Source organism: Mus caroli, unplaced genomic scaffold (genome assembly GCF_978045245.1).
Source record: "Mus caroli unplaced genomic scaffold, Mus_caroli_1 scaffold_5, whole genome shotgun sequence".
NCBI lineage: Eukaryota > Metazoa > Chordata > Mammalia > Rodentia > Muridae > Mus > Mus caroli.
In genome coordinates, this window is record NW_028227260.1 from 18,463,525 (window position 1) to 18,475,529 (window position 12,005).

Here is a 12,005-nt window from a genome sequence, read left to right on the forward strand (position 1 = left end):
CCAAAGCCCCCTATTCCCTCCGCCTGCCCTGCTCCCCAAACCACCCACTCCTGCTTTCTGGCCCTGCCATTCCCCTGTACTGGGGTATATCATCTTTGCAAGACCAAGGGCCTCTCCTCCCATTGATGGCCAACTAGGCCATCCTCTGCTACATATGCAGCTAGAGTCACAGCTCTGGAGGGTACTGGTTAGTTCATATTGTTGTTCTTCCTATAGGGTTGCAAACCCCTTTAGCTCCTTGGGTATTTTCTTTAGCTCCTTCAACTGGGGCCCTGTGTTCCATCCAATAGATGACTATGAGCATTCACTTCTGTATTTGCCAGGTATTGACATAGCCTCACAAGAGAGAGCTATATCAGGGTCCTGTCAGCAAAATCTTTCTGGCATATGCAATAGTGTCTGGGTTTGGTGGTTGTATATGGGATGGATCCCCTGGGTGGGGCAGTCTCTGGATGGTTCATCCTTCCATCTCAGCTCCAAACTTTGTCTCTGTAACTCCTTCCATGGGTATTTTGTTCCCCATTCTAAGAAGGAGTGAAGTATGCAGGAAGTACTCTTTTGTTGTTGTTGTTGTTTATTAGGTATTTTCTTCATTTACATTTCCAATGCTATCCCAAAAGTCCGCCACGCCCTCCCCCCCAATTCCCCTACACACCCACTCCCACTTCTTGGCCCTGGCATTCCCCTGTACTGAGGCATATAAAGTTTGCAAGACCAAGGAGCCTCTCTTCCCAGTGATGGCTGACTAGGCCATCTTCTGCTACATATGCAGCTAGAAACATGAGCCCCGGCGGTACTGGTTAGTTCATATTGTTGTTCCACCTATAGGGTTGCAGAACAGAGGAATGGATACAGAAAATGTGGTACATTTACACAATGGAGTACTACTCAGCTATTAAAAAGAATGAATTTATGAAATTCCTAGGCAAATGGATGGACCTGGAGGGTATCATCCTGAGTGAGGTAACCCAATCACAAAAGAACTCATACAATATGTACTCACTGATAAGTGGATATTAGCCCAGAAACTTAGAATACCCAAGATACAAGATACAATTTGCAAAACACATGAAACACAAGAAGAATGAAGACCAAAGTGTGGACACTTTGCCCCTTCTTAGAATTGGGAACAAAACACCCAGGAAAGTACTCTTAAGCAGTGGCTCATCTCTGTAGCCCCATAAAATAAAATGTCCAAAAAATGAAATAATACAGTATTGATCCATGTAGTCTTATCAGCACCTGTCTGGGAGATCCTCAGGAAAGCTGATTTACCTGTAGATATGATAAGGATCTGAGAGAGGTAACGTTCTAGCCCCATCGCAACCCATTTTCTAGGGCTTGCTTTTGCTATACCAAAGCTCTACTCTTTATTTCTCTTAAGCTTTCACGTAAAATCCTATAACAACTATCACCCTCTTATCATGTGTGAATTGAAATTCTTTAAGTTTACAAGACAAAAGAGCCAGAAATCACTGGGTTAAGGATGCTTTTTTGTGGCTGTTATGTCCTGAACCATTGTAAACTTATTTATGCTCACCTGAGGTGAGAAAGAATACCTCCATCAGTTCTCTTGAAGATACCCGTTGCTCCATATCACTAACGTTTTTGTGTAACAATGAGGTAATATGATTTCTTTATTAAAAATAAGAACAGAAGAAAGGAGGGAGGGAAGGAAGGAAGGAAGGAAGGAAGGGAGGGAGGGAGGGAGGGAGGGAGGGAGGGAGGGAGGGAGGGAGGGAGGGAGGAAGGAAAGAAGGAAGGAAGGAAGGAAGGAAAAAAGGAAGGAAGGAAGGAAGGAAGGAAGGAAGGAAGGAAGGAAGGAAGGAAGGAAGGAAGGAAGGAAGGAAGGAGCAAAGCACAATATGGATTTATTTGATTTGATTTTTTACTTATTCACTTTACATCCCACTCACTGCCCTTTCCCGGTCACTCCCTCCCACACTCCTTTCCCCCTCTTCCTCCCCTTCTCCTTGATTCAGAAACTCTATTATGCTGTTACAGGGATTATCACCTTTGGAAACCATTGGGGGTGGACCACACCTCTAGTTTCTTTGGTAATACTAGAAAGATAAATATCAATTATGCTACTCCTTGAAATGCCTTATAAAAAAGATGGGGGTATCTGGGCATTGTTGTGGTCCAAAGCAAAGCTACTTCCTCTAAGTCCAAAGAAGAATTTTAAATCCCATTTCCAAATCTATCCTTGGGTGGAGGGAGACCTGAAATTCTAAGCTTACAGGAAACATTGCATACCATTCTCTCCTCCTTTTAAGAGTTGAGGAAGCCTAGCCTGTTAATCACTTGGCCAGAAAATCTGAGTTATCTGAAGGTGCTAAAGAGTAAGGAGCACTAATCAGTTCTTTAGTAAGGTAATCATTTCTCTTTCCTAGAAGCCTCTCCATCATTGCATTGTTTTGCAGTGCTTCCACATGTAGCTGAAAAAACAAACAAACAAACAAACAAAAACCTGCCTCTTTAATTTAGTTACTTAGAACTTCATAACTTTCCCCTTTTCATCTTTCTATCTTTTACTTTTGAATACTGATCAAAGATTGGGAATGTTTCTTCATGCTCTGGGCTTTTTGCTGTTTCTCTGCTCCACTACCCGCTCTGAATTATGGCTGCATACTAACTAAGTCAATTGCAAAGGGTCCCCCTTTCTTCCCCTTCTCCATCACCTTCCTCCAGGCACCTGTCAACACCTACACCTTGCCTGTCCTGTTGTTTTCCTCTCAGACACTAAGAAAAATTGTCCTCAAGCTTCTGTTTGATTCTGTTTTAAAATTCTTTATTTAATGAGAATAAGAACTCCCCAAAGGGAGTTTTCCTTGGTAACAATATGCTTCAGGTATTGTTAAATACACACACACACACAGTTGTTCCATATTAATTAAAAATGCATCTGAAAACTAATTTCAAATAGAATTTTCAATATGCTGCATCTGTCAGAGTTGCAGAGTATCACATTATATAATTATAGCATTGTATACATAAATTACATAAATTGCATTAAAAGAGTAATTTCTGTTATGAACATAGATGTTCAGTTAAATGGTATAATGAATGAAGACTCAAAATCTAATATTGACTGTTTGTGAAAATACTGGTGTTATCTTTATAATCTTGCAGTGCACACATACACATATACACACGCATGCACACACACACACACACACCAAATTAGAGATAAAAATATCCAATATTGTGATATTACAACAAAAGATATGTGCCAATATAAAAGTTTCTCAGCTCAGAGTCTAAGAGTTTATTCTAGAGCCCAATACAAGTAATCATGTCCCAGGAACATGAATTTTCCTTATTGAAAATCTAAGTTTCAACATAATAACATGTTAATGAAGTTTTTAATGGGAACAGAATAAAGAAAAACATAAGTCAAATGCTTTTGAAATGTGTTGCTGGTGCCACATATTTCATATATTTCACATGTTCACCACATAAGGTGGTGTACACCTTTAATTTTAGCATGCAGAAGACATAGGCAGGGTGAGTTTCAGGTAAACCTGGTCAACATATGAATTCCAGTATAGCCAGGGATACAGAGTAAGACCTTGTCTCAAAAGTAAACAAATAAGTCAATCAATTAAATACATTGATAGAGACAGTAGGTAGGCAAAGCAGGGAAACCTCTGCTATAGGTCTCAGATGCAGTATAATAACATTCTTAGCTTTTCAGATGGTAGAAGCTAATGGTTCCTCAAACTAATGCATTCCAAAGGTTTCAAGTCATAGTGATAAGAATTTGTGTCATAAACAAAGGTAGACAATAAATGGCTATTTAGGGCTCTACAGATAATCCAAGATAACTTGCAATTAGACCCTGGACCTGCAACATTCCAACCTCCCCAGTCACTGAAATTCCAGTCAGTCACATCAGACTTTGAGGAGTGTTCAGTGTAAAGTTTGGCTTTTTCCTCTAAAACTTAAGTTTGAAATCTATTAGCAACTAATCCAGCAGCAAAATTAGTTGATATCGGCTTGAAATAACGTATATATATTCTGTATGGGTGGAAGCCAAGAAATCAGGAAAAAGTATCTCTGTATTCAGGCCAATCTTAAAATTGATTTTATTTATTTGACGTTTGCAGATGACTGAAGAATAGGCTCAGAGTTTAAGAGCACTGACTACTCTTCCAGAGGTCCTGAGTTCAATTCCCAGCAGCTACATGATGGCTCACAACCACTTATAATGTGATCTGGTGCCCTCTTCTGGCATGCAGGCATATATGCAGACATAACGTTGACAAATAAATAAATAAATAAATAAATAAATTTGATGTTTACTTAGCAAAATGCAGTTTAGAAAATGGCTGTGTATTTGATGAAGGCATATTTTAACACTTCAGTCATCCCTTATCTTTCCTGTAAATCCTGCAACAGGATGTTTTTTCCCTCAGCATACATTTAAAAAATTAAGATTTGAAAGCATCAGATTTAAATCATTCCATCCAAAAGAATGTTCATAATTAATATGCCACTTAGTTAACATTTCAGGTGAGTGTGCCTGAAGTATAGTCCTGTTTAATAAAGTTTTTTTTTCAGTTTCAAATACTCATAATTATTGCTAACTGCTTTCTCAAAGAAAAAGAACAAAAAATCCTCACTACAGAAGCTATAACCTCTTATATGTATTAATGTAGCTTGATATCATCCCCGAAACATATTCATATAAACACATACATTTTATTCTGGTATTTATAAATTAATTCAAATTTAAATCACCACATAAGGTATTATAATTGGGTTTACTTTGTGTGTGTGTATATGTGTTTATTTTCTTCTTTATTATTTTTTTATTATTTAAATGCATTTTATAATCAAACATATTAATAATATTGAGTATTTTGAGAATCAAATAATACATAAAAAATTGTTCGACTTTTATATTCATATCCTTTCATACCCTAAAAATATCATTAATGAATATTTAATACTATCCATAACTGATGATCCTATATCTAATGTTGAATATTAAATTGTTTTAAAACATATGAAATATTCTTTGGGAGTTAAGCATAGTAAAACAGCAGGAAATATTAAAAATGAATCATTAAAAAATATATTCAAAAGCCATTGTATGGTACCACCTGACATAGTGAGAGAGTATTTAAAACACACTAAACATTTGTGTACATTGTCTAACAATCAGTTTATTTTTAAAAGATTATCAGTGTATCTAGGAGAGAAATTATTTTATCAGTAAGTATATTTTGAAAACTTCAAAATAGCAAAAGGTCTTTGAAGATAAACATTAAGAAAATGATAATTTCAAGCATGGTGAGAAAAATTATCAGTAATGATGTTTGTAAAACATGATTTTAATATTTTCAACTGTTGAAACAAAGACTTGACATGACTGCAAGGTGATCATAACAACAGGTATTCATAACAATAGGTACTCATAGCAACAGGTAGTCATAACAACCTTTTGAATCAAAGGCAAGGTTGCAGTTTTTTGAAACAAAGGTATGATTGCAGTTTCCTGGAACAGGCAATATAGAACCACTTGTAGATTAAGGTTACAGGTGAGATGTAGTCCAATACTTGAGAAACAGATTTAATTATAAATGGGAATGAATCTAGTTTGTCTTTCCTATAAGATATCTTTTAAGCCTTAAAATGAAGGCTGGCTGGTTTATCATAATCCAACAAAGAAAAATAAAGAAGAAAAAAATAACTGAAGTACTAGAGATGAAAAATAAAAATATATCAAAGAAAAAGGGCCACAGAAAACCTCACCAATGGAATGGATCACAGAACGAAAAAATGTTAGGTCTTGAAGTAAAGATAGAGGAATTAGAACATTCAAATAGTGACAAGATAAATTAATTGTAAGGTACAAAATGAGCATTCCAAATCTATGCTATACTATAAAAATTCTATTAATTATTTGCATAAGAAAATAAGAATGTCATGCTAAAGGAATACAAAGCATTTTCACTAAAAATAAAAGCAAAGGATTTCCTAAATCTTGGAGAAAAGATTCTCATATAAGAGGTATTTATAACAAGAAACAAGACAAAACCATAAAGGAAATTCCCTGTGCTGTTCTAAACTTAAAACATAAAATATACAGAGTAAGAAAAAAGTATTTTGTAATCTACAAGAAGAATACCAAGTCATATATGAAGGCATACACATCAGAGTAAAAGCAGGTTTATTAACAGAAATTTAAAAGCTAACAGTGATTGGAATGGCAATTTTCAAATTTGGAAAGAACACAGGTGCCAACTCAGATGACTTATTTCATCAAAACTGTCGTAGCTGAAAGATAAAGAAAAACTTTCCATGATTAAAAACAAGCTAAAATAGTTTATAATCATTAAGCTAGCTCTGCAAGTGATATTTGCAGGAATCTTTCAAAATCTAACAAAAGATAAACATACCCATGATACTACAGGAAAGAACATATCACACCAGAATAGTAATTAAGTAAATGAGAAATAGAAAAACACTAAATTCTATAAAATCAACAAAATGAATGGATACACCTTTGCATAACAATTTTGAATATTAATGGTCTTAATTTCCCAATCAAAAGATACAGACTACCAGAGTGGTTTAAAATACGAAATGCATGTATGTGGTGTTTCTAAGAAATATACCTCATCGTAAAAAGCATATACTACTTTACGATAAAGGATGGAGAAACAATCTGGTGTTGCTGTGCTAATATATAACAAAACAAGGCTCCTAACCAAAACTACTCAGAGGACATTCACATAGGCACTTCATACTGATTAAAAGAAAAATAATCCATCAAGAGGACATTCTAAACATACACACAGAACACAGGCACAACTAATTTCATGAAGCAAATGCTATGAACACAAAGATGTAGATTAATCTCCAAGCATTAATACTTTGTTATCTCAATATAGCACATCCATCAATAGACCACTTCAACAAAAGTAAACTGAAAATATTGAAATGAATGATACCATAGAATGAGTTGATCAAACAGAAATTTATGATGGTTAATGCTAATTGTGAATGTGACAGAATCTAGAGTTATTTGTGGAATGGCCCTCTCGGCATTCCTATGGGAGGTTTGTTTGTTTGTTTGTTTGTTTTGGTTTTTATTTTTTAAGAAATTATTTTATTTAGAAACCACATACTGAAGAATACACATTCTTCTCACTCACCCATAGTGTGTTGGCTAATTTGATGTCAACTTGACACATCTATCTATAGTCATCTGACAGAAATTGATAAAAGGATTATAGGGTATTGCTGTGCCAGACATGATCATGTTGCTTTTGAGAGGATTGTGGAAGGGCTTTGGAACTTTGGGCAAGAAAAACCACTGACTGTTCAAAACTTGGTGAACTGTTCTGTGGGAACTTGGAAGACAAGATTGTTGACAGACATGTAAATAATAGAAGGTTGACTTGTGAACCTCCAGAGGGAACTGTGAGACTTACATAAACACTATTGGAGCTGTTGCATGTTTACTGTGTTAAATTAAGTTTCTGTCATACTAGTCAGCTACAGCTGAAGAGTCAGTCAGGATTAACAAGAGACCAGTACCAGAGAAATTAAACCGTTGCTTTACTGGAATAATTAATGCTGGTTAGCTGCAGCTAAGGAATTAGCAGTGATTAAGAAGAGACCAGCATCACTGAGGTGAAATCTTCTGGGAAGTGTTTCCTGAGAGTCAACATCCAGAAGCTGTTTTCCAGAAGTGACCACAGTTGTACCTTGCACTCGCAGCCAAGCTTGGTAGTACAAGAGTAATCCTGTAGTACTGATTTAGAAAGCGTAAAGGGTTTATGAAGAACAGCTGAGGCTTGGCATTGTAAGTGGCCAGGAAAGGCCATTGATGAAGGTGCAGCCTCAATAGCAGCTGAAGTCTCAGTACCAAAGGGGCCACACATAGAAGTTGAAGCTTGGCACCATGAAGTGAACACAGGAGATGCAATCCCGGTAGCCCAATAACAGCAGAAGATCTATCATTTTGGAGATGCCAGGACCACAGGATAAACACTAAGAACAACAGTAGTAGAAGAAAGGATCTAGCCTGAGCATCGAAGACAAGCTGTGTGTGTGCTGCTGAGGGCAGAGCTCGACAAATGACTGAAGTCCACTTGGAAAAGCCCAGAAAATCATTAGTAGATCCCAGATTATTGGACATTGTGTTATTTATGCTGTTTAAATTTGAGTTTGCTTTGATCTGACTGGGACTATGCCCTGGTTCTTCCCTCTTGAAGAAATAAAGTATTCATTCTTAATTTTACAGAATCCCAGAGTCGAAAGACTTCAAATTTTTCAAGAGGAGATTTGAGAGTTTTAGATTTTAAGAGACAGGATATTTCTAAAAATACAAAATTAAAACTGCATGAATTAGTAAGGCTGTGGGACTTTTTAACTTTGTAAAATAATTCTGTATTGTGATGTCTTTATTAATGTGTGGTCTTAGGGATAAACAGGAAAGGAAAAGTTGTGGCTTAACAATAACTTGTTTGTGTGTCAAGATGACAATGGCTTAGTTGTGCTGGTTAGTATTATGCAAACATGACATAAATTATAGTCTCTGAGAAAAGAAAATATATGTATAAGATCAGACTGCAGGCAAGTCTTCAGAGAATTTTCTTAATTAGTAATCAAAGGGGAAGGCCCCAGCCTATTGAGGGTTATGCCATCCCTCCCATGGTAGTCTTGGATACAATATAGGTGTGCAGGCTAAGTAAACTGTGAAAAGCAAGCCAGTAAGCAGCATCCTCCATGGCATCTGCATTGACTCCTGCCTCCAGGATCCTGCCCTGACTTCCCTCAATGAAGGACTGTGATATAAGTCTTTTTTTTCTGACTTGTGTTTGGTCATGGTATTTATCACAGCAATAGAAACTCTGACTAAGATGCATGGAATATTCTTTAAACTCCAATACTTCCCAAACTTCCATGAAATGAAAAATGAGAAAATCATTCCAGATGCATTTAATTCATCTCTTATAATATGTATTGAAATAACCCCCATGGCTTGTTTTTGAACACTCAGCCTCCAGTTGGTGCTGCGGTTTTGAAACATGGAGTGCAGTGGAATCATCTAGAAATGGCCTATAAAGGTTTTAGCTGATTCTGGTTCTGATCTGTATCTTTGAGTCCTTTCTGTTGGAAAAATAGTCTGGTCACATTTTTAAATGTCCATATGGGTTCAATTTTGGCAGGCTATATGTGTCCAGATACTTATTCATTTCTTTTGTTTTGGTTTGGTTTGCTTTAATTTTTGCCACACAGTTTTTCACAATAACTTTTAACAATAATTGTGTCTTTATGGTATTTGGTATAATTTCAACTTTTTCAGCTCTCATTTTTTTATATTGTCACCACTTTTCTTGATTTGTCAATGAATTTATTCATTTCATTTACACATTCAAAGAACCAACTCTGCTTCATTAACCTTTTGTATTGTGTTTGTTGTCTCTATTTTGCTTATGTATCTTTCTGATCTTTGACATTTAACTTAATTTTTGGACTGGGTTTTTTTTTTTTTTTTTTAGTTTCTTGAAGTATTTGACAGTATGTTTAACCTGATTAATTGAAATCTTTTATTTTTGATATATATACTCTCTGAAACTGGTTTTCCTCTTACTACTGAAAAAGAAAACTTTAATTTGAAAAAAATGAACAACTTAAGACTCATGTTAAGCTTTCCCACTTTTACAAACAATTCAGTTTTGTTCTTGAATTCAGACAAACTGAATATGTACCCACATTGGATATAGAGCCCAGTCTCTTTCACAGGCAAATATTGTCAGCTTCTACTCAGGCTTAAACTATGCCCATGAATTGAGTGACTAAGCAACAAGGTTGTTTTCCCACAAGGTCCAGAATTTCAGATTCTTCATTGGAAGATAATGTAGGTTGTGTTGGCATCACCCGGAAGCCTCATAAGCAAGCCCCCATAGGATACTCTCTTATTTAGGGTTTTACTGCTATGAACAGACACCATGACAAAGACAACTCTTATAATGACAACACTTAATTGGGGCTGGCTTACAGGTTCAGAGATTCAGTCCATTATCATCAAGGCAGGAACATGACAGATTCCAGGCCAGCATGGTACAGAAGGACCTGAGATTTCTATCCCTTCCTCTGAATGCTATGGGGAGACTTACTTTCAGGCACCTAGGATAAAGGTATTAACGCCTACTCCCATAGTGACACAGCTAAGCCAACAAGATTACACCTCCTAACAATGCCACTCCCTGGGCCAAGCATATATATAAAGCATCACATTCCACACCATGGCCCCCATAGGCTTGTTCAAACACATGAGTCTATGGGGCCATACCTAACCATAACATAATTCCATAGCAGTCTCAACAATATTAAAAGTCCAAAATTCAAGGTCTCTTCTGAGATTCATTTAATCAATTAACTGTAATCCCCAAAGCAAGACAGGAAACCAGCTGGGAAAACTCCAAAATCTGCATCTCCATTTCTGATGTCAAGGAGGTCTTCAGATCTCTAACTCCTTTTTCATCTTTGTTGACTGCAACAAACTTCTTCCTCCTTGGCTGATTCCATTCCATGTTAGTAGATATCCTCAGCAGATAGGCCATGGCTCTGGTATCTCAAACATCTTGGGATCTCCAAGGCAACTTCAATGCTACAGCTTCTTGTTTCAATGCCTGGGATACACACATGATCTTCTTGTCTCCTACAAGTTGGGACTCAGAAGCCCCTGGAATCCTGTCCATGGGCTATTATCTCACACTCTTTTGCTTTTTCCACTATCTTGCTTCTGTTCAGACAATTTTAGAATGAGGGAATTCCTTTCCCTTTACAATGAGGGCAATCCTTTCCCTTCAAAATGAGGACATTACTTTCTGGACCTTTTTACAATGGTGACATTCCTTTTACATTAATGTCACCACCAGTTTGGCCTGTGTACCTGAGCAAATTAGATTCTCGGTTTTCAGATTTTAAAGCCCCACATTGTGCTCACTAAAATTGGAAGATACAGAGAAGATTAGCATGGCCCCTATGCAATGATGATATGCAAATTCATGAAGGATTCCATATTTTTAAAAAGGTCAAGTAACATATGAAGGCAGACCTATCATAATTACACCTGACTTCTCCTCAGAGACTATGAAAACCAAAAAATCTGGGGCAGATGCCATACAGACCCTAAGAGAACACAAATGCCAGCCCAGGCTACTATACCCAGCAAAACTCTCAATTATCATAGATGGAAAAGCTGAGGTATTCCATGACAAAACCAAATTTACATAATATCTTGCCACAAATCTAGCCCTTCAAAGGATAATAAAGGGGTAACTCCAACACAAGGAGGGAAATTACACCCTAGAAAAACCAAGAAAGTAGTCTTTCAACAAACATACAAGAAGATAGCCACATGAGCAGAATTCCAACTCTAACAACAAAAATAACATAAAGAAACAATTACTTTTCCTTAATATACCTTAATATCAATGGACTCAGTTCCACAATAAAAAAAAGATATAGACTAACAAGCTGGTTACATAAACAGGATCCAACATTTTGTTCCATACAGGAAACCCACCTCAGTGACAAAGACAGCCACTACCTCAGAGTAAAAGACTGGAAAACAATTTTCCAAGCAAATGGTCCCAAGAAACAAGCTGGAGTACCCATTCTAATATTGAATAAAAACAACTTTCAACCTAAAGTTATCACAAAATACAAGGAGAGACACTTCATACTCATCAAAGGTAAATTTTCCTAAGATGAACTCTCAATCCTGAACATCTATGCTTCAAATGCAAGGTTATCCACATTCATCAGAGAAACTTTACTAAAGATCAAAGCACACATTGCCCTACACACAATAATAGTAGGAGACTTCAACATCCCACTCTCAGCAATGGACAGACACTGGAAACAGAAACTGAAAAGAGACACAGAGAAACTAACAGAAGCTATGAAACAAATGGATTTAACAGAAATCTATACAAACATTTTATCCTAAAACTAAAGAGTATACCTTCTTCTCA

At 36.5% G+C, this 12,005-nt stretch overlaps 1 non-coding gene across 1 annotated transcript; it reads left to right on the forward strand.

Moving 5' to 3' along the window:
- Positions 1-10,946: 10,946 nt before the first annotated feature.
- On the forward strand, positions 10,947-11,053 carry LOC115030128 (U6 spliceosomal RNA). Its single transcript, XR_015047207.1, has one exon. It is a non-coding gene; the product is annotated as a U6 spliceosomal RNA (small nuclear RNA).
- The last annotated feature ends 952 nt before the right edge of the window (positions 11,054-12,005 follow it).